Below are 25,066 nucleotides of genomic sequence, written 5' to 3' on the forward strand. Positions count from 1 at the left end.
GAGTCTTAGCTGCTCAGTGTTAGTGCTGCTCAGTCTCGTTTGCTTCTGCCACCCCATGGGCTATAGCCTGCCAGGCTCCTCTGGCCCTGAAATAGTCCAGGCAAGAATATTGGAGTGGGTGGCCATTCCCTTCTCCGGGGGATCTTCCTGACCAAGGGATCAAACATAGGTCTCCTGCATTGCAGGCAGATTCTTTACTGTCTGAGCCCCACCTTGTGAGTGAGAGGCATTTAGTAACTATTGGTGAATGAATGCTGAGTGAGCCTTATTCCTCAGGCTCCTTTTCACCCATGAGGTCTCAACCTAAATGTCAGTTCCTGTGTGAGTTCTTTTATGACCGTTCCCTTCATTTGCCCTCGGAGGTAAATTAAAGATTGCTAAATTATTTGCCACCCTTTCCATTAAGAAGTAGGTGTAAACCTTTTCCCTTGAGTCTGAGCAGAATCATGACTGCTTAACCAGTGGAACATAGCCTAAATGATGCTTCTCTGGGTGTCCAGCTCAGGCTATCAGAGACTGGCAGCTACTTCTTCCTGTCTGCTGGGGTGGTTGTTTTTCAGTTGCTAAGTTGTATCTGACTCTTCATAACCTCATGGACTACAGCACTTCAGGCTTTCCTGTCCTTCACTATCTTCTGGAGTTTGTACAAACTCATGTCCATTGATGCCATCCAACCATCTCATCCTCTGTTGCCCCCTTCTCCCTGCCCTCAATCTTTCCCAGCATTAAAGTCTTTTCCAATGAGTCTCCTGGGGTATGTGCTCATGGATCCCAGCTTCCATGCTATGAGGAATTACTATGAAAAGGCTCACATGGAGAACAGCCCACAGCCAGTGCTAAATTGAATCCATGCGAGTAAAGTCAGCTACTACCATTAAGAGTAAGAATGAACTGTCCCAGCTAAGACCTGGCCAAATTGTAGTTTGTTGGCAAAATAAAAGTTTGTGCTAACCCACTAAGTATAGGTTGATTTTTTGATGTTGTTCAGCAGTACAGAGCTGGAATATTCTCTAACACATCATCCTGTTGATTTTTGCTTGCTACAATACATCTCAATCTGAAAGGGTCATATTTATCACCTCTCTCCTCCCAGTTACCATGCGTGTATGTGTGCTAAGTCATTTCAGTCATGTCCAACTCTTTGCAACTCTGTGGACTTTAGCCCACCAAGTTCCGCTGTCCATGGGATTCTCCAGGCAAGAATACTGGAGTGGGTTGCCCTGCCTTCCTCCAGGGCATTTTCCAGACCCAGGGATAAAACCTGTGTCTCTTGCAGCTACTGCATTGAAGGCAGGTTCTTTACCATTGAGCCAACAGGGAAGCGCTCCCAGTTACCACCCTCAGTTAAAAGGTGGTATCCTATCTGTCCTATCCACTTGTACAAATGGTACTAATATGGAACACACACTTGGTAAATCCTTCTTGAATGTTCTTCTTGGAGCTATGTTAGAAGAAAGGTGCCCACAGATGAAACCAGGGTCCTTGGACATTTTGATGAAATCATCTATCTTATGTTGAAAGTTACAGCATACTTTCAAAGATAACTGTATTTCAAGTTCCATGTTATAGGCAATGACAATTACTCCCTTAGACTGACTTTACTAAGTAGGGTATAGATTTTTAAATTTTTTAATAGATTGTTGTTTATTTTAAACCAGATATGTTCTAGTAAGGTGAGGATGGGAGAACAGAGAACGGTGGTGTCATGGTAGAAAAGAATGTCTGTGTTTATAGGCAAAATAATTTACAAAAGAAAAAAAAAACTGGAAACTTAAAAAGAACTCATTTTTTGTTGGACAGTCCTTCTAGGGAACCCAGCATTAATCCATGTTCTCTTAAAAATATGATTTTTTAAACAATTGACCCAAATAAGCTATGTTCTTTAAAAAATCCTGTCATGTTTTAATTTAGTCTTAAATAATTACACACAGCTCTTCAAATTACAGATCATAAAACTTAAGAAAAAATACTCACTTTCACAGAGGTTATTTAAATAAAAGAACAAAAAGATGTAAAAGTTTTAATGGCATTTTTCCCCAGTAACTGGGCACTTTTCTTCTAACGATAAGAGGGGAATCTTGGTCTTGATATACTCATTCCCAGCTCCATGAACAAGTGGGGCACTTTAAGTCCATGTGGGAAATAAAGTATCAAATGATCAGTAAGAAGCTGAACTTTAAATCTACAAGTGCACTTTCCATTCCTATGGAAATTGCACATTCTGTGGAAATGTACTTAGATTGTCATTGTCTAGTCAAATACGGTGAAAATGCAAGTTGAAGGAGCATAATTAAGGTTAAAAAAAAAAAAGATACAATGAGAATGGCTGTCTTTCATGAAGCCTAATCAGCACCTTGGACATGTCTATGGGCACAAGAATGGTCAGACACATTCTCCTGAACCACTGGTCCTCAATTATCATCATCTGTGGCTTGTTATGTAAGTGTATGCACTGTTTCAGTATCCTTGCTTAGGTAATCTGGATGCTCTGTTGAACAGAAATTTTCTTGGAGTGGGCTCCTTCAAATCCCATTGCCTAGGTCTATTTCTTTGATTTCATGCAGCTTGTCAAGTTATCAATAAAGCAGAAATACTACTTTTTTGAAAGAGAGAGAGCTTTTCTTTGGAAATACAGTTGGTGAATTCTAATGTTAGCTTTAAAGAAGACTTGTAAAAATACCAAATATGCTGTTATATTTTTGTGCATCCACAGAGATAGGAATAATAGAAATGCACTGATAGAAGAATTAGCTTTGCACAGCTAAATCTCCCAGTGTCAAATCTCTTCTACAGAATGACATGAAATATAATTAAACTTGAATCCACAAGTATTTATTATTTATTGAACAGCTAAGATGCCCAAGGCAATGGCATACTTTCTGTAAAGGACATAGTGCAATCAACCGATAGTCCTAATCAGCAAGTAGATTTCAATGTGTGTTAATATCTCACCATTTAAGAAAATGAATATAATTTTATATAAATGGATTCAAAGATTGTAAAGATGTCCCCAGAAACATGGGGAGTACAGTTAGACCCTCAAATTCAACTTCCCTGTACCTTACGGTTTGGCTAAGCAGAAGTGGTTAGGTAGCAATCCCTTGAGAAACACTAGGTATAGGCCTGTGAAAATAGACTCAGAAATGAATTTATTTTCCTAGTACTTTTTACTAGAATATTCCTAATGTCACCTAATGGCCAAGAATTTTAATGAAATTTTAATAATCTAAAATGGTGGCCAACTTCCAATTTCCTGTCTACCTGCCTTGCCTACAGGACATGTGACGGGCTCACTTAATTTTTCTACTTAAAGCTATTTCATAAACTTAAGAGGCAGAACACATCCCTGAGGAGATAATATTCAAAAGAAGATATTTTGGATTTCAAGATTCATGTAGGCCATAAAGAAGACCAGGGGAATGCCTCAATCATATCTTCCTACTCCTCCCCACTGTGTGTGTGTGTGTGTGTGTGTGTGTGTGTGTGTGTGTGTGTGTGTGTGTTTTAATTGCAGAAGTAAGTAACTGTCTCTTTGTTTGTAAAAATGATTTGAAAGGTTTTTGCTTTCTTATTTATAGAATCAAGTTCACAAAATCAAATTTCAGGAGATGGGTAGGTTTGCAGTCATTATGCCGTGCTTCGTCTCTTGTTCCTAGAATGCAATTCTGATTATTTCAGAAGCTCATTGACCGTAGGATATACATGTTCCGTACACTTTTCACATTTGTTTTAAGGGCAAATCTTCTTGCACACAAATGAAGAGTTCATTATCTTGAAAATCTCCTGGCAGAACACAGATATACCTCAATAAAAACCTGTCTTACGTCATGACAGTCAAACCCAAACGTGTAGAATGTTACTGTTATTGGAGCTAAGTGTAAAAACATCAGGGTTGAGATGATAAAGCATTATGCAGGCAATGCCAGGGAACGTGGGTGTTTTGCTTCGGTAATGTGAACTTTTTGAACAGTTTCAAGCAGGGGCATAGCACAACCATATTTTCAGTTAAAAAGATCACGAGAAGTAGTATGGAGAAAGAATTGGAGGAAACAAGACTGGAGACCAAGACAGCATTTTTAGTAATCTTGTTTAGAGAAGAAAAGAGTCTGCACTGAGGTATAACCATGAGAATGGGAAAGAGAAATAGAGACAGAACTTCAAGAAAGATAAACAAAGCGGAATCATTAGGACTTAGTGAGTGACTAAGTGTGAGAGGAAAAGAGAGGTCATAGTTGTTATTTTCAGGCTTCTGGCTTTGAGAGTTGGATAAGGATTTGTGCCATCTCACAGAATAAAACAGTAATTATAAAGAAGTTGTGATCTGGAGGAGACAATAATGAGTTGGAGAACCTTGGAAACATTCTTCAAACTAGATGCTTGAAATAGTGGTTTGAGATAACTAGTTCTGGGAAATCAGGAAGAAAGGTTTTGTAAGTTTTTTGTGTTAAATTTTAAATAGTCCTTAGCTCCAAACTGTTGCAGGGAAGTGTTACTTAGTATATACAGGACTTGCAAAATACTAATGGTATATTGGTGGCAGTTGATAAGGTCACTCAGGAATGGTAGGTAGAGGAGAAAAATAGAAGGCTGAGAAGGAAACCATCATATAAATAAGAGTAGATAGAATGGAAGTCTGCATGGGGATATGAAGGAAATAGGAAAATTATTTAGGAGGAAAGCTGTCCTAGAAGCCTAGCAAAGAAAATGTTTCAAGTATGACAGTTACCTGTAGTATCAAATGTGACCTGAAAGAGAAATATGATCAAAGCTTGCAAATATACAAATATATTATTGTGCATTTGATAATTAGTAAAACTGTTTTCCATGGGGAAGGATACCCTATTCACCTATTTGGTCTCTAATACTGCATGTAAGACTCAACCGCATGCATGAACACTCTCCTTATCCTGCTTGGGTTCTATTTCCCTGTACCAAGTCATCACCCCAGAAGACCGTCCCCCATCCCCACCTCCTTGCTTTCCTAGGACAACATCCTGCCCACCTTGATCAGATCCCAGTACTACACTCGGTCCACAACTGTCCCCTGCCTTGAGCAAGGGAAGTCCTGAAATGCTTTGCCCCACTTTAATGCCTTTAGGAATAAACTGTCCATGGAAGGGAAGGAAAAAGAAAAAGAAAGAACAAATTTACATAATTTGAATGCGTCTGTGATAAGACCCTAATGGCTACATACTCCAGCAGGCAGCAACCATTTCTCCTTAGAGGGGAACTCTGGATCCATGCAGAGATAGAAAGTGTGATATGCCAGTTTGGCTGGCCAGAAAACTTCAAAATGTTTGTTTAGATTTGTCACTGGGAGAGTGTCTATGGTCTTGGTTAGAACCATTTGGCTGTCTTCATCTGCATTTTTAAATGTTTCAGATTTCAACCTTGGTTTTTATTTCTTCTCTGTTATATATTTTTTCTGTAGATGTTTTATAAACTATGGTCTTTAAATTGATAGCTATAATTTTCCAGTTAAAATCTTCCATAATTACCAGATCCTTATTTCCAAATAATTTATAATCCCCATTAAATGCTCCACAGTGACCAATAATGTTTGAAATTTAACTACTGTCTTTCCCCCCAACCCTGACTAATCCTATCATTTTTCACTTTTCTATGAATGGTATCTCTCTTCTCCTGGCCACCCAAGTTAAAAATCTTACGCTATGCCATACGCTTTCTTCTCTCTGATTCCTCAAACCCAATGTCTAAGACCTGTCATTTTGACTTTGTAAGTAAATCTCAAATATATCCTCTCCTTTTCATTTTCACTATTATTGCCGTAACTAAATGTTGTGATTCACATCTCTGATCCACATTCAGACTTAAGGAACTCATTCCTTTTGATAGCTAGGATGTTGCCTGCTGATGGCTCACTGATAGAAAATATCTCTTCCAATCAGGAATTTTCCAGAAAGGGAGTTAGCTACCTTACCTAAGGTTACATCCCCTTCCCAGGAGCAACTTACATCCACTGACTACTGGTCGGTGCAGATGTACAAAGACCTTGACCCTCCTTCCACAATCTGCAACAACTCTGAACAGCCATCCCAGTGACTGAGTTTCCCTGTGGAATGATCAGGAATTTGTTGTAATTCCGTTGCAGTTGAATGTCTCCCACTCCTGAGTCCTTCAAGCCCTCACAGGTGTTGCCAAAAGCATACCCAAACTCTCTGTGTGTAACTCTTCATCTCACAATTTGTTTCCTAGGAAATCTGATTGCAGACATAAGGATAATTGATGCTTAGAGTAGACCAAGGAGACAGAATCTACAAAGCAGGTTACCTACCAGTCCACTGGCAAGTCTGAAAGTAGGCTTATCTCTGACATACTGTACGAATTCAATTGTTCAGACTCTCCAGGGGGAAGTTCATATTGTATGGTTCTGGAAGGGAATGCAATAGATAATGCAGTACCTCAAGTATTTGCGAGATTGAGAGTGAGTAATCATAAGGACAAGGGGGTTGGATAACTGTTGCCGGTGCTATGTATTCACTGGAGAAAACAAAGCTTGGGGATGGTTAACAAAGTGTTAAAATCAGTCTCCTTGATAGCTGATAAAGGAACTTACAGCTCTTGCAGCTTCAGTTCAGTTCAGTCACTCAGTCATGTTTGATTCTTTGCAACCCCATGGACTGCAGCATGCCAGGCTTCCCTGTCCATGACCAAATCCTGGAACTTACTCAAACTCATGTCCATCGAGTCGGTGGACCATCTCATCCTCTGTTGTTCCCTTCTCCTGCTTTCAATCTTTCCCAGCGTCAGGGTCTTTTCCAAGGAATCAATTCTTCACATCAGATGACCAAAGTATTGGAGTTTCAGCTTCAGCATCAGTCCTTCCAATGAATATTCAGGACTGATTTCCTTTAGGATTGACCAATTGGATCTCCATGCTGTCCAAGGGACTCTCAAGGGTCTTTTCCACACCACAATTCAAAAGCATCAGTTCTTCAGTGTTCAGCTTTTTTTTATAGCCCAACACTCACATCCATACATAACTACTGGAAAAACCATAGATTTGACTAGATGGACCTTTGTTGGCAAAGCAATGTCTCTGTTTTTTAGTATGCTGCCTAGGTTGGTCATAGCTTTTCTTCCAAGGAGCAAGCATCTTTTAATTTCATGGCTGCAGTCACATCTGCAATGATTTTGGAGCCCAAGAAAATAAAGTCTGCTGTTTCCTTTGTTTCCCCACCTATTTGCCATAAAGTGATGGGACCGGATGCCATGATCTTAGTTTTCTGAATGTGGATTCTTAAGCCAGCTTTTTCACTCTCTTCTTTCACTTTCATCAAGAGGCTCTTTAGTTCTTCGCTTTCTGCCATAAGGGTGGAATCATCTGCATATCTGAGGTTATTGATATTTCCCCTGGCAATCTTGATTCCAGCTTGTGCTTCATCCAGCCCAGCATTTTGCATGATGTACTCTGCATAGAAGTTAAATAAGCAGGGTGACAATATACAGCTTTGATGTACTCCTTTCCTGATTTGGAAACAGTCTGTTCCATGTCTGGTCCTATCTGTTGCTTCTTGACCTGCATTCAAGTTTCTCAGGAGGAAGGTAAGGTGGTCTGGTATTCCCATCTCTTGAAGAATTTTCCACAGTTTGTTTTAATCCACACAGTCAAAGGCTTTGGCCTAGTCAAACAGAAGTAGATGTTTTTCTGGAACTCTCTTGCTTTTTCAATTATCCAGTAGATGTTGGCAATTTGATCTCTGGCTTCTCTGCCTTTTCTAAACCCGGCTTGAATATCTGGAAGTTCATGGTTCACATACTGTTGAGCCTGGCTTGGAGAATTTTGAGCATTACTTTGCTAACGTGAGATGAATGCAATTGTGCCGTAGTTTGAGCATTCTTTGGCATTGCCTTTCTTTGGATTGGAATGAAAACTGACCTTTTCCAGTCCTGTGGCCACTGCTGAGGTTTCCATATTTGCTGGTATATTGAGTGCAGCACTTTCACACCATCATCTTTTAGGATTTGAAATAGCTCAACTGGAATTCCATCACCTCCACCAGCTTTGTTCATAATGATGCTTCCTAAGGCCCACTTGACTTCACATTCTAGGATGTCTGGCTCTGGGTGAGTGACACGATCGTGGTAATCTGGCTCATGAAGATCTTTTCTGTATAGTTCTTCTGTATATTCTTGTCCCCTCTTCTTAATATCTTCTGCTTCTGTTAGGTCCATACCATTTCTGTCCTTTATTGTGCCCACCTTTGCATCACATGTTCCCTTGATAGCTCTAATTTTCTTGAAGAGATCTCTAGTCTTTCCCATTCTGTTGTTTTCCTCTATTTCTTTGCATTGATCACTGAGGAAGGCTTTCTTATCTCTCCTTGCTATTCTTTGGAACTCTGCTGAATTCTTTGGAATTCAGATGCTTATATCTTTCCTTTTATCCTTTGCCTTTAGCTTCTCTTCTTTTCACACCTATTTGTAAGACCTCCTCAGACAACCATTTTGTCTTTCTGCATTTCTTTTTCTTGGGGATGGTCTTGATCACTGCTTCCTGTACAATGTCACGAACCTCTATCCATAGTTCTTCAGGCACGCTGTCTATCAGATCTAATCCCCTGAATCTATTTGTCATTTCCACTGTATAATCATAAGGGATTTATTTTAGGTCATACCTGAATGTTCTATTAGTTTTCCCTACTTTCTTCAATTTAAATTTGAATTTTGCCAAAAGGAGTTCATGATCTGAGCCACAGTCAGCTCCCACTCTTGTTTTTGCTGACTTTATAGAGCTGCTGCTTCTTTGGCTGCAAAGAATATAATCAATCTGATTTTGGTAAAGGCAGATAATCTTTGGATCAGATTAGAATCACTTATAAAGATAGTGGTGCTTTGGTAAAGTTGAATTCCTAGCCATTGTAACTCTGCTATGCAGGTTTCAAGGCACTGGTTGGGAAGCTCTGAGGCCTTGAGACTTGGGATAGGCATATCTAATCAATGTACTCAAATCTTTAATCCCCCAGATTCTCTGAATCCTTTGAGGCTCCAGTGGCCCCATCCTCCCCCATATAGGCTAGCATTCTCCTTCTCTTCTTTGAAAATGATGCAGAGACATCTATTTTTAATGAAAAAATATATATACACCCTCAACCCAAGATCTCTCTCTTCATATTTTCTTGCCACCAAACCAGTAACTAGAATTAAGTCCCAAGGATGCTTAGCCAGGGAAACACTGGGCTGGCTAAGGTAAGAAAGAGACTGTAATTGAAGAAGTTTCAGCACCTCAGCAACATGTGTCAACACAAGCTAAGGAAGCATATAATGGGACTGAATCCTGAGATCAATATATCAACAAGGGCAGAATATAGAACTGGAGAGAAGGGAGTTTATCAACAGTAAAACACTCTTCCACTGTGTAGAACTTAATACCATCATGGAAGAGGCACTAAACAGCCAAGAAGTCAAAAGAATGGCTTGACCAGTTGGTGTCAGCCAGACCCTATTAGCCATTCCAGTGCTAAAAAATTGGATGTATGAATGGAGGTGCCATGGGCCAGCCAGAAAGGGCTCCCACTAACCAAGGATGACTTCGCTGTTGCCACTGTTAAATATCCAACATTACAGCAACAGACTCTGATAGTGATGTCCCAGCATGCCACCATCCGCTGAGGAAGCCCACCAGCCACTTGTACTCTGAAAGAGGCAGTGACACACAGTGAATGGAATTGGCACATATTCCATATTCCAGGTATAAGTTTACATTTCCTACCTACAACACCATATGGGTAACACCATATGGGAAAAATGCCTAACCTCACAGAGCTCACATCCTAGCAGTATAGGAAGACAAATGTTAGTAACTGGTCTGTAATTCATCCTTCTTACCCTAGAGACAAGTTGGGGCTCAGTGGGGAGAATGGAGGAAGGAAAAGAAAGAAGTGATACGGTAAAGTTTTTTTTTTTTTTTTTTGTAAATATGCTAATCAGATTTTCTGATAGTATTTACTACTGGAGACTCTTTATCATTAGTAGGTGGTAAGTAACACATGCCAGGTGTGTCTAGGTTCGCTAATAGTAATCTGGTCAGAAATCTTGGCCACGGAGAAGGCAATGGCACCCCACTCCATTAATCTTGCCTGGAGAATCCCAGGGACAGCGGAGCCTGTTGCGCTGCTGTCTATGGGGTCGCACAGAGTCGGACACGACTGAAGTGACTTAGCAGCAGCAGAAATCATGGTCAGGTTCTGCCATGCCCATACTCTTCCATGTGAACAACCATGCCTGCTCTCTTCCACATCTCTCTACTGCCACCGAACTGAGTAGTTGCTGTAGAGACCATCTGGCTTGCAAAGCTGAAATGCTTTCTGTTTGACCTTTCAGAAAAAAAAGTTTGCTAATTCCTAGTATAGACAGTGCCCCACAAGCATCATTTAGAAAACTCATATCTTAAATATATGCCATAGCTCATCTTATGTAGCAAGAATAAGTGCCAAGATGGTATAATTCCTGTAAATCAAAGGAAGAAACTGTTTCTAGATGGAAACAGCTTTGTTCACTAAGATTTCTTCATATTAACATAGCTATACCTCACACCCTCCTGTGATTTCATCTAGGTAAAAGTCCCTCTTGCTCCCTCAATTAAAAGGTAATGGGATTCTGGCAAACTAGGAGACTTTATCTCTTGCCTCCTTACTGTTCCTTGACTAAAGTGGGCAAGTGGTGCCTGGTATTTTAATGTTGAACCGTGTTTGGCATGCACTGCAGGGTCCCTCAAGGTCTTCTATTGCTCCTGATACAGTAATTCATTTTCTAATTTTCTTGATAGTTAGCTTGGCATTCTTCAATGGAGGTCTTTCAAATTCCTTTTAAAAGACATATCCCTGTTTAGAAGAGATATTCTTGAAGTTGACTTTGGAACAGCTCTACTTAAAACAGAGGGTTAAGGGGCCTAGCACCCCATCCACTCCTTCTCTGGGGTCTCCCAGAATGAGTTTCCTGGAAGATCCTACAGTTCAGTAGATCAGATTGAAGTATCACTAAAATAGGTCAATGTTAAGGTCTCCTTCAGTTGTAATTTATTACAACTTTTAAGTCTTGTATCTTGGGCTCAAAGGCTTATTCTCCTTGCTCTATCAACTCCTCTATGCTCTTTGAGAGAAATACATATTGCATTTTCAAATGTGTCAAGGGTTTTATCATGTTTCAAAATCCTGGCTGTCCACTATGTTAGACACAAGGTTTCTCATTCCTCTACTTTTTCATCTTACAGAAGAGGAAACTTCTGCTAATAGTCTAGCCCTTCCCGTAGATGGAGCAACTGGTCTAACTGGTCAAAGTCCAGGATATTCTCTGAACCATATTTCACCAGTGCTCATGGCCCTCACTTTAAAGCCCAATGGGAGTACTTGCCTGCTCTTTTACCTCTTGTCCCCAGGTACCTGTGGCCACTTTCTTTCTCCCGAGTCCACACGCCCAAACAGGGCCCAGGGTTTGTCTTCTGGAGATCTGTGGTGTATATTATTGCATACTCCAAACCTGTAAATCCTAAAGAAATCAACCCTGAATATTCATTGGAAAGGCTAATGCTGAAGCTCCAATATTGTGGCCACCTGACAGGAAGAGCTGACTCATTGGAAAAGACCCTGATGCTGGGAAAGATAAAAGGCAAAGGAGAATAAGGCAGCAGAGGATAAGATGGTTAGATAGAATCACCGACTCAATAGACATGAATCTGAGCAAACTCCAGGAGATGGTAGAGTCCAGAGGAGCCTGGCATGCTTCAGTCCATGGGGTTGCAAAGGATTGGGTTGGACATGACTAAATGACTGAACAACAAATGGCAGTGTTAAATGGACTCTTAGATTCAAAATAATAAGGGTAAGGCCTCATTAAGTTTCTTGGTCCAGCAAAATTTAACAGAAGCACAGCAGTTAAGGACTTACAAGGCATTCACCTGCTTATTAATAAAAATTTTGAAACCCTACTGGTCAGAGCTCTAGAAGGGAGGAGAAATGAAAGACATCCTCAAATCTTACATCCTTATGAACCAGCATTTATGAACCAAATGACTCCGGTGAGCAAGATCCCTAAAGCCAATATGGTAACAGTTGCTTGCTGGTACTGAAGTGTATTTAGTAAGTATAATTTGTGATAGTTAGATATCAAAGTATGTATGGCTGGGTCTCTAGATCCTGGGTTACTGATGTGCTTAGCAAAAATGAAAATAAATAAATAAAAATGGCAGTCATTTAGGCATAGGGAACCAAGTTTGCTTGTCAGAATCACAAAGAGAAAGGATTGAAATGTCTTGGACAGAGGTAGAGTCTTCTTTCCTAGGAATATGAAATCAGAAGGAAAATGAAGTTTCTCTTCTCCGGAATGCACTACAAACATACTTTTCATAAACGTGCCTGTAAGACATAAGACCCAAAGTAGTTTTCTCAACTCCGGGGCACATTAGAATCATATGGGGAGTTTTAAAAAATATATGTCTGATTTCTAAGCCCTACAACAGACGGATTGATAACAAAGTCTCTAATGGAAAGGTCCAAACATCTGTAATTGTAAAAGTTTCCCAAATGACTCTAATGTCCAGCCAGATTTGGGAATCGCTGGGCAGTGTAAATGGCTTCCCAGGTGACTCAGCGGCAAAGAATCTGCCTGCTAATGCAGGAAACAGGCGACAAGTGTTCGATCCCTGGATCAGAAAGATCCCTGGAGGAGAAAATGACAACTCACTCCAGTTATTCTTGCCTGGAAAATCCTAGGGACACAGAAGTCTGGTGGGCTACAGTCCATGGGGTTGCAAGAGTCAGATACAACTTAGACTGCCTTGTCGTTGCTTAGTCACTAAGCACTGCAGAAATGCAGAGGGAAAGCTATTTGGGCGCTCAATGTTGGAAGGCAGAAATCTAATAGGTTTTGCTGTTTGTTTTTGTTCTCACTCATTATATGTTTCAGCCAGGGCCGAGGGACAAGGGGAGGAAAGATCGACTTTGGGTGCACAAGGAAAAGAAGGAAATAGCTTCCTGTGCTGATGGAAGGGAGAAGGTTTAAACTTAAAAAGCAGAGGAGAAGCAAGGTTTTGGAGAGAGGGGCTCATGTGGAGATCTCATTTGGGTTTTGAAGAACTGGAATTTGTTTTGAAGGTTAAAATGACACAGGAGAGGCTAACAAGAATTTTGTTAACCCTCATATTTATTTAGATTCCCCTTCTGACTGGCATTTACAAAGGTGTGCTGATGAGATAAAGAATATTCCAAAACCCTCCCCACTTGCTTCCTTTGTTCACTTCACATAGTTCAGGAAGGTACCACAAGGAAAAGTCAATTTTTAAATTTCAAGTCCAGCCAAATCATTAAAATAGCTGGGGTGGCTTAGTGGCTTCATAAAAATTAAATCAGGCACACATTTTGAGTAAGCTCATTATGGAAATAAGGAATCCACAGAGGCATTTTAAAGTTGATGCTAGATCCAGAATCTTTCCATTACCTTATATGTGTGTGTCTATATGTGCTGGAATGTCCAGTACGTGGTTATATAAAAATGCCTGATGGCAGCCCCTCCGCTTTCCCCAATGGATATTTTGATTTATGCCGCTTCCAGCTTTATTCGACTTCCACTGATTAGTTTGCATTTACATTTTCATAGCATCCAGCTGCTCAGCATTCATGATTTACATTCATCCAATGTAATTAAAGTATTTGTTGTGGGTTTATAAGCTTTTTAATGGTCTATATTTCTGCATTTTGTGTCTCTCCTTCTCCAAATTTATTTTATTCATCAAGCTGTGTCCTAAAAAGCAGTAGAAACAATTACCTCTAAAGTATGTTAGTATACAGCATGAATAACGCTCACACTGGATTTAAAACTACCCTCACCCGAATTACCAATTCAGTGCTGAAAATAAATGTCTCTCTCTCCAGAAATTAGAATCTAATTATGTACAATAAACTACGTTAAATAATATCAAGGGTCTAGCCTAAACCAACAAAGACTCAAACATCCCCATAGAAAGCAGAACTGTTCCTGCTCACATTTGTTCTTTGGGGCCAAGGTTATTTTTGGAGGTCACAGGCACTGTTGAGAACTTGTCCAGGTTTCAAGGAGATAGAACTGAAGTGCACGCTAAAGAAGTAGTAGCCTGTTCTCTTGCCTGATACTCTCCACAAACGAATTTGGTAAATACTTTTGTTTCAGTCTCCTGTAATTAATAGGTAATTAGCTGTGACTCTAGGACAAAACAGCAAAATGACAACAAAGCCATTTAGACTTTTAGTACAAATGAAATCTCCCCATGCAGTCAATATTTCAATATGATTTCAGAAGCTGAAATAATCTCCAGGTTTTAAATTCCCATTGACCTCTAAATCAATCCTGACTTCTAACTTTTAAGTCTCTTTTGGCATTAATCCCACCCCGTATTTGCTTTTATCTTTGGATATACTCCTGTAAAACCCTAGAATCAGCTAACCTTATCTTCTCCTAAACTCAATTCTTTCAGCCACCTCTCAGCATTTTTCCAAGCCTATATAAAATTCACCAATTTACCATCTTATTAGATGCTAAACCACACTCTTAATCTGTTTCAAGTCATAGGTCAAAGCTAACATTTTTTAAGAACCCTGCCCAGTTAATACTGAGAATTTGCTCCCAACTTCTTAACATATTGAAACATTTATTTTACCCTTGTGTCTGTTTATCTCTTTAGCATTCACATGTGTAGTTTTGATTATCTCATCTCCCCTGTTTGGTTGAAAAGAGAGGGTAAGAAATTGCTGTTTGTTTTAATTGGTGCTGAAAAGAACAGCTTTGATTTAAAAAAAAAAAAAAAAGTTTGGTTGGGAGAAGAAAGAGAAATTGGCAATGATAAATGGGACTTTATCCCAAGTGGTTTCTCTTTTGAAAGAAATAGAAAACATATAATAAGATGGTTATAAATACCTCTGATATGCTAATTAGAATGGCAGTATCCATTGTCCATAATCTTAGCATGCTGGTTTATATTAACATAAATTAAAAATAGCTGCAAAACATGCTTAGTGTTATATGTCAATGTAGACTTTTACTGACTAGCCTACTGAGATTCTGGTGTAATTACTTTTTAGTTTTTATGGCTATTCCATAACTTTTAACTCAAATTCCACCTCTGAATGTTTAGACAAAAACAGCTAAAAGATTATACTCTCTTTAAGAAATACCTGCCATTAGCTTTTTAAAAAACTTATTTTGAGATAAGTTCAGACTTTTGGAAAAGTTATAAGAATAGTGTATTCATCTTCCTACCAAATAAAACAACAACAACCACAACACATATTTTGTCTCAGGGTGAAGCCCAAGGTGTCAGCAGGGCTACATTCCTTCTGAAGAACCTAAAGGAGAATCTGTTTTCTTTTTCCAGCTTCTGGAAGTCGCCTGCATTACTTGGCTCATGGCCCCCTCCTACATCTTCAAAGCCTGCCTTGCAGCATCTTCCAATCTGTCTTTAACTCCGTCTGGCCTCTGAAATCCCTCTTTTGCTTTTGGATGTTTGTGATTATATTGGACCTATCTGGATAATTCAGGATAATCTTCCTATCTCAAGATCTTAACTTATTCACATCTACCTTTTCCCCTCTGCCAAGTTAGTTAACATAACCACGTATTAAGGTTAAGATGTGGACATCTTTTGGGAGGCGTGGGCATTATTCTGCTACCACATATGGAATAAAGAATTCTTGTATATTCTTTTCCTAGAGTCCCCAGATGTTAAAATTTTACCACATTAGTTTCTATATTTCTCTTCCTTTCTCTCTTTCCATATACATATTATTTTTTCCTGAACCTTTAGAGAATATGTTGCAGATATGATACTACTTTTCCCCTGAATACTCAGTGTATATTTCCTAAAAACAAGTTTATTCTCTTATGCAACCCCCCAATCTATGTTAAATCAGAAAATTAACATTGGTAAAACACTACTAGCTAGTCTAAAGGTCTGTTTCAGATTTTGCCAGTTATCATAATAATGTCCTTTACAATAAAAGATGCCAAATCATAGACTCAGGTCATGCTGTCTAACTTGTCTCTTTAGGTTCCTTTGATCTGAAATGGTTCCTTGTTCTTTCTTTTATGATGTGGATGACTTTAAGAGTATAGGTCAGTTATTTTGGAAAATGTCTCTTAATTTGGGGATATTTGTTTTCTCATGATTATATTCAGATTATACATTTTTGGCAGAAATATCAAAGACACAAAACAGTGCATCATATCAGGAAACACCAGAAATGTTCTAAATCTAAATTCAGTCTCATTTTAATAATAAGTTCTCACATTTAAAGAATTCTTGTTGTATGTCTGCGTCTGAGCTAAACACTCTACATATATTATCCAATTTAATTTTCCATATTTGTTTTCACTATAACTGAATGGAGATTCACACAACTAGTGAGATAAAAGTCTGGAATTTAATCCCCTTGTCTTTTTTGTTCCAAATGCCATGCTTTTTTCACTTTATTTACAATGAAGGGAGTTTTTAAGTACTGAAAACAAGCCTTGACCAAGACAGCTTTGATGTTCCCCTCAGTTTTACTTAATTTCAGATAGATTCTTCCTAACTTTAGGCCTCATCTTTCTTTTCTTCCAGTATTTACTTTCGAAAACTAAAATTTGTGAAGTCTTTTTCTGACCCCTTGAGATGTAAGTCTTGCCGGTTTTACAATCCAGAAATGGCTTCCTCAAAGACTGAGAACCATCTCTTTAAAATGTCATCAAGAAAGATAATGCCCCCTCCCACTCTCTGTGGGAGGTTAAGAGCCTAAATGCAATAAGTGCCAGTTAGCAAACACCTGGACCAACTTCCCTGTCAACTTCTTCCAGCAGTTGTCCACTAACTCACACTTACACTTAAAAACTCCTCTTGACTGGTGTCACAACTTCACTGGTAGCTCAGTCGGTAAAGAATCCGCCTGCAGTGCAGAGACCCAGGTTCGATCTGTGGGTCGGGAAGATCCCCTGGAGAAGGAAATGGCTGCCCGCACCAGCATTCTTGCCTGGGAAGTACTATGGACAAAGGAGCCTGGCAGGCTACAGTTCATGGAGTCTCAAGAGTCGGACATGACTTAGTGACTAAACCACCATCTGCCTTGTGTCAGTGGAGTTGAGTTCAGTCTCTCCCTTGTAACATTAATCTCTCTCCCCTATTGCAACAGTCTTGAATAAAGGCATCTTATCCAGGGCAATATTTTTTTTTTATTTATAAGTTTATATGAGAAAAGAAATTATTTTAATCGATTGAATCAAGTTTTCCCCAACAAGTATAATTTGGCAATGACGAGTACAGCAGTTTTAGTTCTTATTTTTTTAATGCCACCTATATCACATAGTCGGAGAAGGCAATGGCACCCCACTCCAGTACTCTTGCCTGGAAAATCCCATGGATAGAGGAGCCTGGTGGGCTACAGTCCATGGGGTCGCTAAGAGTTGGACACGACTGAGCAACTTCACTTTCACTTTTCACTTTCATGCATTGGAGAGGGAAATGGCAACCCACTTCAGTGGTCTTGCCTAGAGAATCCCAGGGATAGGGGAGCCTGGTTGGCTGCCGTTTATGGGGTCGCACAGAGTCAGACACGACTGAAGCAACTTAGCAGCAGCAGCATATCACATACTGTGATGTGATAGCTCTCACTTTGACACAGCCATGGTCTTGTTTTAAACAGAGAAGTACACCTTCCTGTCTTGTCACTGAAATGAACACTTAAGATTGCCTGCTACCCATTTTCTAGGGACAGCTATTCACATGGGCTAATGGGAGTTGCCAGGTTCATACCAGCAATATCTCCTGACTTTATCTCTAAAACAGTCCTCTCTTAAACAGTCCTCTCTTAAAACTCTTTTGCAAAGGAAAGAGTTCTACTAATGCTTTTATTACTTAAAATGCATTTTTACCCCTGTCTTAGTAAATTTTCTGTTTGAAAGTACACATAAGAGTGTTTTTGGCTCTCCAGAAACTTTAGGACAGATGTGATTTATATCTCTGCATGCTCACTCTTTTTGGCTGCATGCACTGGGGTTAGGGAGAAGGAAAGGCTGTGTACATTTTGTTAACAGTGATTCTGGTACCCCAGTGGAAGTGCCAGCTGAGGATATTCACTACTAATCCTCAGACTCTAATTCCATAATTGCCTTGTTTTGTGTTTAGCTTTATTTTTGCCTTCCAGATACCCAATTGTCAGTTACTATTTCATAAATGAAATATCTTTTCTCATCATTCTGAGAATATGTGTACTTTCCTGAAGGTTTTTCTTACTCCTTTCCTTGGCTCTATTTTATCCAAGTTTCCTTATTATGGTTGTCTCACAGCTAGTAGAGTTATTCTTCAACTACCTGGTAAAACCTAGCTCCCCATTTATATTTGAAAGTGGAGTACTCAAAAGCTAGTTGGAAGGTGTGTGTCAGTCCCTGAGCTTTCTACCAACAGAACTTGCCCATTTCATTGGAGGCCTTCTTGACAGCATTATCTTCAATTTCATTTTGTGAGTGAGGGATCCTATAACTTCTCACTTGTGGGTATAAGCCTGGGAGCAGAACTGTGGATGATGAAGGTAAGGTTGTGTATAAGGAGCTAGGAAGCTCATGATTCAACGTGGAGACTGACTTGATCCCCATTTTCAGTCCTCATTTCACTCTCCTGCAGTATGTTAGATGCGCTAAGCCCATGGCTTCTCTGGTTCTATTTCCGGCTTTTTCTGGTTCTGTTTTGTGTGTGTGTGTGTCTTAGAGGAGAAAAAGGGGAAAAGGCTGGTCACCTGTTTTCAAGTATTGGAGAAGAAAAAGAGGGGATCCTATTATTCCTTGTACATACTTTTAGCCTTTCTTGCATTCCTGGTTTTCTCAACTTTGGAGTTTTTCTGGAATTCTGCAGCATTAGCTGGCTTGCTCTTGTTGGTCTCTACTTACACAGATACCTTGCCTCTTCTTCCATTTCTCTTTGTCCTTGTTGATTAATATTTTTTCGAAATACTTTACACTCCTTTCAGTGAATTTTTAGGAGGGTACAGAAATAAATACAGGAGTTCAGCCTGCCATCTCTAACTGTTGTTAGGTTTCATTTTTACATTTAGATTTCTTTTAATGCCTATGTCTTTATAGCATCTCTTTTTTAAATTGATTTAACCTCTGTAAAATGGATATACTGTCCTAAATGCTCTTGTGTGTGGCATGTATGTATGTGTGTATGGTATTTGCAGTGAGATTATAATAATATGAGCACTTACATATGCCAGGCACTTAGAGAAACACATCACATGGGTTAACTTACTTATGCATAACACTCTCATCTCATAGATAATATTATTGTGTCTGATTTACAGATGAAATCGAGATGCTTAAAGGTTAAATAACTTGCCAAAAGATCACAAAGCTGTGGAGCTGTGATTCAAATGAAGGCAGTTGTCTCAAGGATGTGCTATCAGACCTCTACTAAATATCCTCTTGGTTATGTAGCTTTTATGTATGTATGTGTGTGTGTGTGTGTGTATACTTCTTACAAGTGTACTACCTACTGTATTTCTTTTTATTTGTATAGCCATTGCAGTAACTGGGAACAGCATTTGCCTTAGAACGAACTTGTCTCATTAGAGGATGAACGTTGCTGACACTGTACTGTACCCTATCTCATGCCAGCAGCATGCTCCGTCTATAGGAAAATCTCAGTAAATGTTGATTACGTCACTTTATTCTCATACTCATACATAGGTCATTGTATCAATAATTCGAACTTTATGAAAATTCTTCAGTTTTCAAATATTCTTGCATCTAAAATGTAAGCAGTTTTTCCTCGGGTGGGGGGCGGTTCAGGGGATGGCTCTCACAGAACTGATATTTACATAGGAGTTGTTTACTTCTAGGTTGAAATGAAGAATCTGTTATACAACCCAGCTGTTCTCTTCCCATAACCATTCTGCATTTAGATGTGTGCTATTTAGGTCCACTGTATGTGATTCAAGTCATTTAGGTTTATATGGGCCCTGGACTCTATCTGATAGAGAAAGAAAAATAAAACCACCTTTTTAAAAATAGATCACTAAACTTCTGCACGTGCTGTGTGAACGAAATTGTTGTGGCTTTCTTTTCATGAAAGACAGGACCCTAAGCCCTTGGCTCAGAAAGATGTGTATGTATACCCCTTCCTCTGCCCTCTCCAAGCGCACTACCCCTCTCACACATTGTTTTCAGGTTCAAGGTCACAGTGAAAGCTATCTTTCAGCTTGATGAATGATAACAATGAGAAGGAATTCCTTTTCATTACTAGGTCAAATACTCCAGATATTCTTCCTCCTTACCTGCTAGGAGAGAGCCACTGTTTTAAATAAGAAAGCAGTGAGATTCTTAACTGTGTATTTTGACTAGAGACTCAATTAGTACTTGATTTTTCAATGACTGATGATCTGCCTTCGCTTCAGAATAGCCCGGAGCCACGAAGTTCTTTCGAAAAGCATACCTGAGGGTTGGCAGTAGGCAGCAGCTTTGCCATCATTACTGATCTTTCGATAATTCTAAATAGAAATTGTACTTGGTATCCTATTTCCCATCCACTCTGTTTAAAAAAAAAAAAAAGTTTTCTAGTAAATGATTTGGAACTATCTATGGACATTCTTCAGAAAAGGCAATGGCACCCCACTCCAGTACTCTTGCCTGGAAAATTCCATGGACGGAGGAGCCTGATGGGCTGCAGTCCATGGGGTCGCACATAGTCGGACACGACTGAAGCGGCTTAGCAGCAGCAGCAGCAGCATGGACATTGTTACTACAAGAGAGGGTTAGAAAAATTAGAACTAATGACCTTCTGGGTAAAGGGTACAAAACCAGACTTAGTTTCCTTTTTATCTGGACATTGAGGGCACATTTGTCTGTGTGTGTTGTATATGTTGTTTTCTGCACAGATGGTTTGTTGTAATTAGATGACATAACGCAAATATAGAACAGATTCTCCTTAAATTCAAGAGATGATTTCCGGTATTTCAAAGCAGTGTTCAGAATAAGTGGTCACAGGCACATTTAAATTCTGCTTCTGTTTTATTCTCTTTCTTGCCTTCTCTCATCTATATATGTAACTGTTCTCCTTTCTCTATTTTCTCAGTACATTGGTATTATCTCCTCTATGTCCCTCTTGGTTCCTTTTTTTTTAAAATTTTTCTTCTGGTGTATAATTAAATTTCATGAAATAAATATGGATTCATCCTGGTGAATGGTAATATGTTGAACTCTGCTATTAGCTCAGACCATTTGAGGAATGTTGTCAAAGTCTTGTGGAATTTTCCCAGAACTAACAGGATTTGAAAAAGAAAAATCCACCCATTTACTTCCCAGGTTTGTTCGTTGTTGGTTTCTTGATGAAAGAAAGTGACCTGTTCTTGATGAACTTGACATTGCTTAGACTCAGAGTTGAGGGGCCTTCCCAGAAAGTCAGGGGCCACACGCCAAACAGATCTGAGGCAAGAATACAGTTTTCATTTTCAGAATCCATTGCCGTGGTTTTATTCTGCAAAGTTCGACTTCACCTTCTTGTCCTCTCCTGTCATTTAGGAAGGGAACTGCCTCCACACCTGTGAGATCTGCAGCACTAGAAAACTCTGTACTTTTAAAACAGCACTGTCATTTACATAATTCCCTTTCCCACTTAGGAAGTTTTCTGTTCCCTCTCGGTGAAATTTGCATCTCAATCTCGCTTCCTTGTAAGAGCCTCCAAAAACCCTTAAGTCACAGTATTTTTGAAAACATGAAAGTTATGATTTGACTTTTCCATTGCCTGTTTATCCATTGGATTAGTGATTTTCATTAACCTCGGGAATTTAAGGAGGCAAAGCTCCTGACTGAGAATAGATCTTTATCGTGAAATCAAATTATCAGATGAAACCTTAATTAGGATTTGCGCTGCTGATCAAAGGAACAGCCAAAGGATTATGTGGCAAAAAAAAAAAAAAAAAGGCAACTCATAAGCTACCCAGTACCAATGGATGGATTTTCTCCATGATGCTTTTATGTGAACCAAAGTCAGATTTTGGATATATGGTCCACTGATAAACTAGAAATACCAATCTGTTATTTTTAAGTGAGCCTACTAATTTATTATTTAAGAATCAATCTGAAGAGAATAATAAAACTTGTCCAGATAAATCCTGTGAGGTCCGTAAGTGAAGTGAAAATCACTCAGTCGTGTCTGACTCTTTGTGACCCCATAGACTATACATTCCATGGAGTTCTCCAGGCCTTGTTTCATTACCAAGGATAAGACAGCCAAAGGAAGGTAGTCCAGAGAAGCTTGTTAGATTCCACACAGATCAGGGCCCCAAGAAGGGGCAAGACTCTGTGTTCAAAATCCTAGGGATAAACACAAATGAATAAAAGTCTGAAGTTAGGTCAGAGATTCCAGCTTTGAGCCTAAAATCAGCTCAAAATGCTAAAATGCCTGTCTGGGCATCTTTGGCCAGCCACTGGTATTGCATATCTTCAGGCTACAGATTTAATCTAAGGTCCAGAGCCAGGGAAAACCATGTCTGTCATTAGACTTATTATCCTCCCACCAACAGTGACTTTGGAATTGGCCCATGACCTCCTGCTCAGATGATCCCCCTGGGACTCATTTATTCAACTTATATTTGTTGACCACCTTTATGGGCCAACTGCCTTGAGAGGTTCTGGGGAAAACAACAGTGAAAAACTTATCATTCCTTCCTTTAAAGAACTGTCATTTCACTAAGGAGGTAAAATTTAAACAGTTCTAATAAAATACAGCAGGTGCTATGTTAGAGGTAAATGTGACAAAGAATGCTGTAGGAATAAGAAGGATGCCCAACCAAGCTGGGGGGTAGGGGAGGAATGGTCAGGGAAGACTTTCAAGGACTTTAAAATATTTCACTGAAGCATCCGGGGTATTTCTGAATTCTGTGGTTGGGAAGCAAGCTGTGAGGTGAGAAGGTTGGCAGAGACCAAACCAGAAAAGCCTTTATACCCCACACTAAAGTGGTCAGACTTCATCCTTAGAGCAGCAGGGAATACACGGAAGGTTTAAAGCACAGGGAAGACAAGACTAGATGGGAGTGCTAGGAATAAGGCTGAGTTCACTATGGAGCATGGTGTGGAAATGAGCACGGCTGAAGGCAATCATCTAGTCTATCAAAAGCCCAAGCCTTGGGAGTAGTAGAAGGGATGGGACAGTTTCAGGGGCTATTAAAGAAACAGAATTGTAAGATTAAGGGATTGATCAGATAAAGGTGAGGGAAAATTAACCAGATGTATAAGTAAAAAACACCAAGTTTCTTTCCTGGGCAAATAGGTAAATGGTGATATGTTTTACTGAAATATATATTATACGAACAGTAGGTTTTATGAAGACAGTATATGGTAAGTTCAATCTGGGGACATTTAGCACTGAAGTTGGAGAAGGCAATGGCACCCCACTCCAGTACTCTTGCCTGGAAAATCCCATGGATGGAGGAGCCTGGTAGGCTGCAGTCCCTGGGATCGCTGCAAGTCGGACACAACTGAGCAGCTTCACTTACACTTTTCACTTTCATGCATTGGAGAAGGAAATGGCAACCCGCTCCAGTGTTCTTGCCTGGAGAATCCCAGGGACGGGGGAGCCTGGTGGGCTGCCGTCTATGGGGTCACACAGAGTTGGACATGACTGAAGCGACTTAGCAGCAGCAGCATTGAAGTATCTGCAGGCATCCCAAAGTGGAGCTGTCCAGCAGGTTGTGGTTCTAGGAGTCTGAACTTAGATCTGAACTATGACATTTGGAGATTGTCAACATAGAGATGGTAAATGAAGTCATGAGGACTGAGAATAAAGATAGAAGGAAACTTGAAGCCTTGGAGAGAGAGAGAAGTCTATCTTGGGAAGTACATCTTCTCCACTCTTCCTTAGTGTCTTGGCAGAATGGTCTCTTGTCCTGGTTCCCATTTCCCATTCGAGTTCCCTGCTTGAATGGTTGCCCTGCTCTAAGCCTTGAGATTACCTTGTTGGTACCCAAAAAGTCAGTAAGCCCATACCAAACAAGCCCCTTTTTAGAAGAGGACACTTTTCGTGTCCTTTAGAAGAGGACACTTTTCCTTTATCATCAGCTGATGACTGGAGTCCTGCTACAACCCAGTCATCTTCTCCTGGGATGAAGCTACCTTCAAGTTCTTTCTGAAAACTCCTAGAGCTGGGTCCCTTCCACAAACCATGGCTATGAATACCATTCAAGATTGAACTCAAGACTTTCAGGCTTCCTTGGCCCACTGGCCAGCCCCTTTTTGCATTGAGCATGTTTGAAATTTGGGGTTAGACAAATCTCAGGTTAAAATCTGACTTTACTGCTAGAATATAAAAGTTCATGACACTGCTCTGTAAATTAATACACATTGCTTTTTCTATATTTTCCCAGCTTGATTGTAACTAATGTGAGAACAGTATGATACAGTGGGAATAACAAATGCATGTAGTAAAGACTTAAATGTTCTTACTTTTAGAGTCTTAAAATAGATTTCAAATTACCTTACTTCAGTGTGAGTGATTTTATATGTGGCAGTTCTTTCTGAGCTTCAGTTTTCTCGTTTGTAAAATGAGGATAATACCTGTGTTATTTACTTCACAGTTGTCATACGCCTCAAGGATAATGCATGTTACAGCACTTTGATAACTAGAAAGTTCTTTAAAAATGTAAAATATTAAGCACTTCATTTCACTCATAGGAGATATTAACATTTTTTTATATCGGTATATGAACACTCTGGACATCCGAAACTTTTGACCAGAAAATGTTAATGTATTGCTATTAAATTATTTGAATTACCTACAAAAATCTCACTTTAAGGTGACTCAAGATTATGTTTTTATTGCTATAGATCTTAGTCTGCAAACATTTATTGAGCACTTATCAGTGAAAGACACTGAGCTAGGTCCTAAGAAACAGAGAGGAAATATCCAATAGCTGAGTTTCAGAGGTTTACATCCTAGGTCATGCTATTGAAAAAGAACCCACCTGCCAATGCAGGAGATTCAAGAGATCCAGGTTCAATCCCTGGGTCCAGAAGATCCCCTGGAGGAGGGCATGGCAATCCACTCCAGTATTCTTGC

Source organism: Oryx dammah, unplaced genomic scaffold, assembly GCF_014754425.2.
Source record: "Oryx dammah isolate SB20612 unplaced genomic scaffold, SCBI_Odam_1.1 HiC_scaffold_16, whole genome shotgun sequence".
Classification (NCBI taxonomy): Eukaryota; Metazoa; Chordata; class Mammalia; order Artiodactyla; family Bovidae; genus Oryx; species Oryx dammah.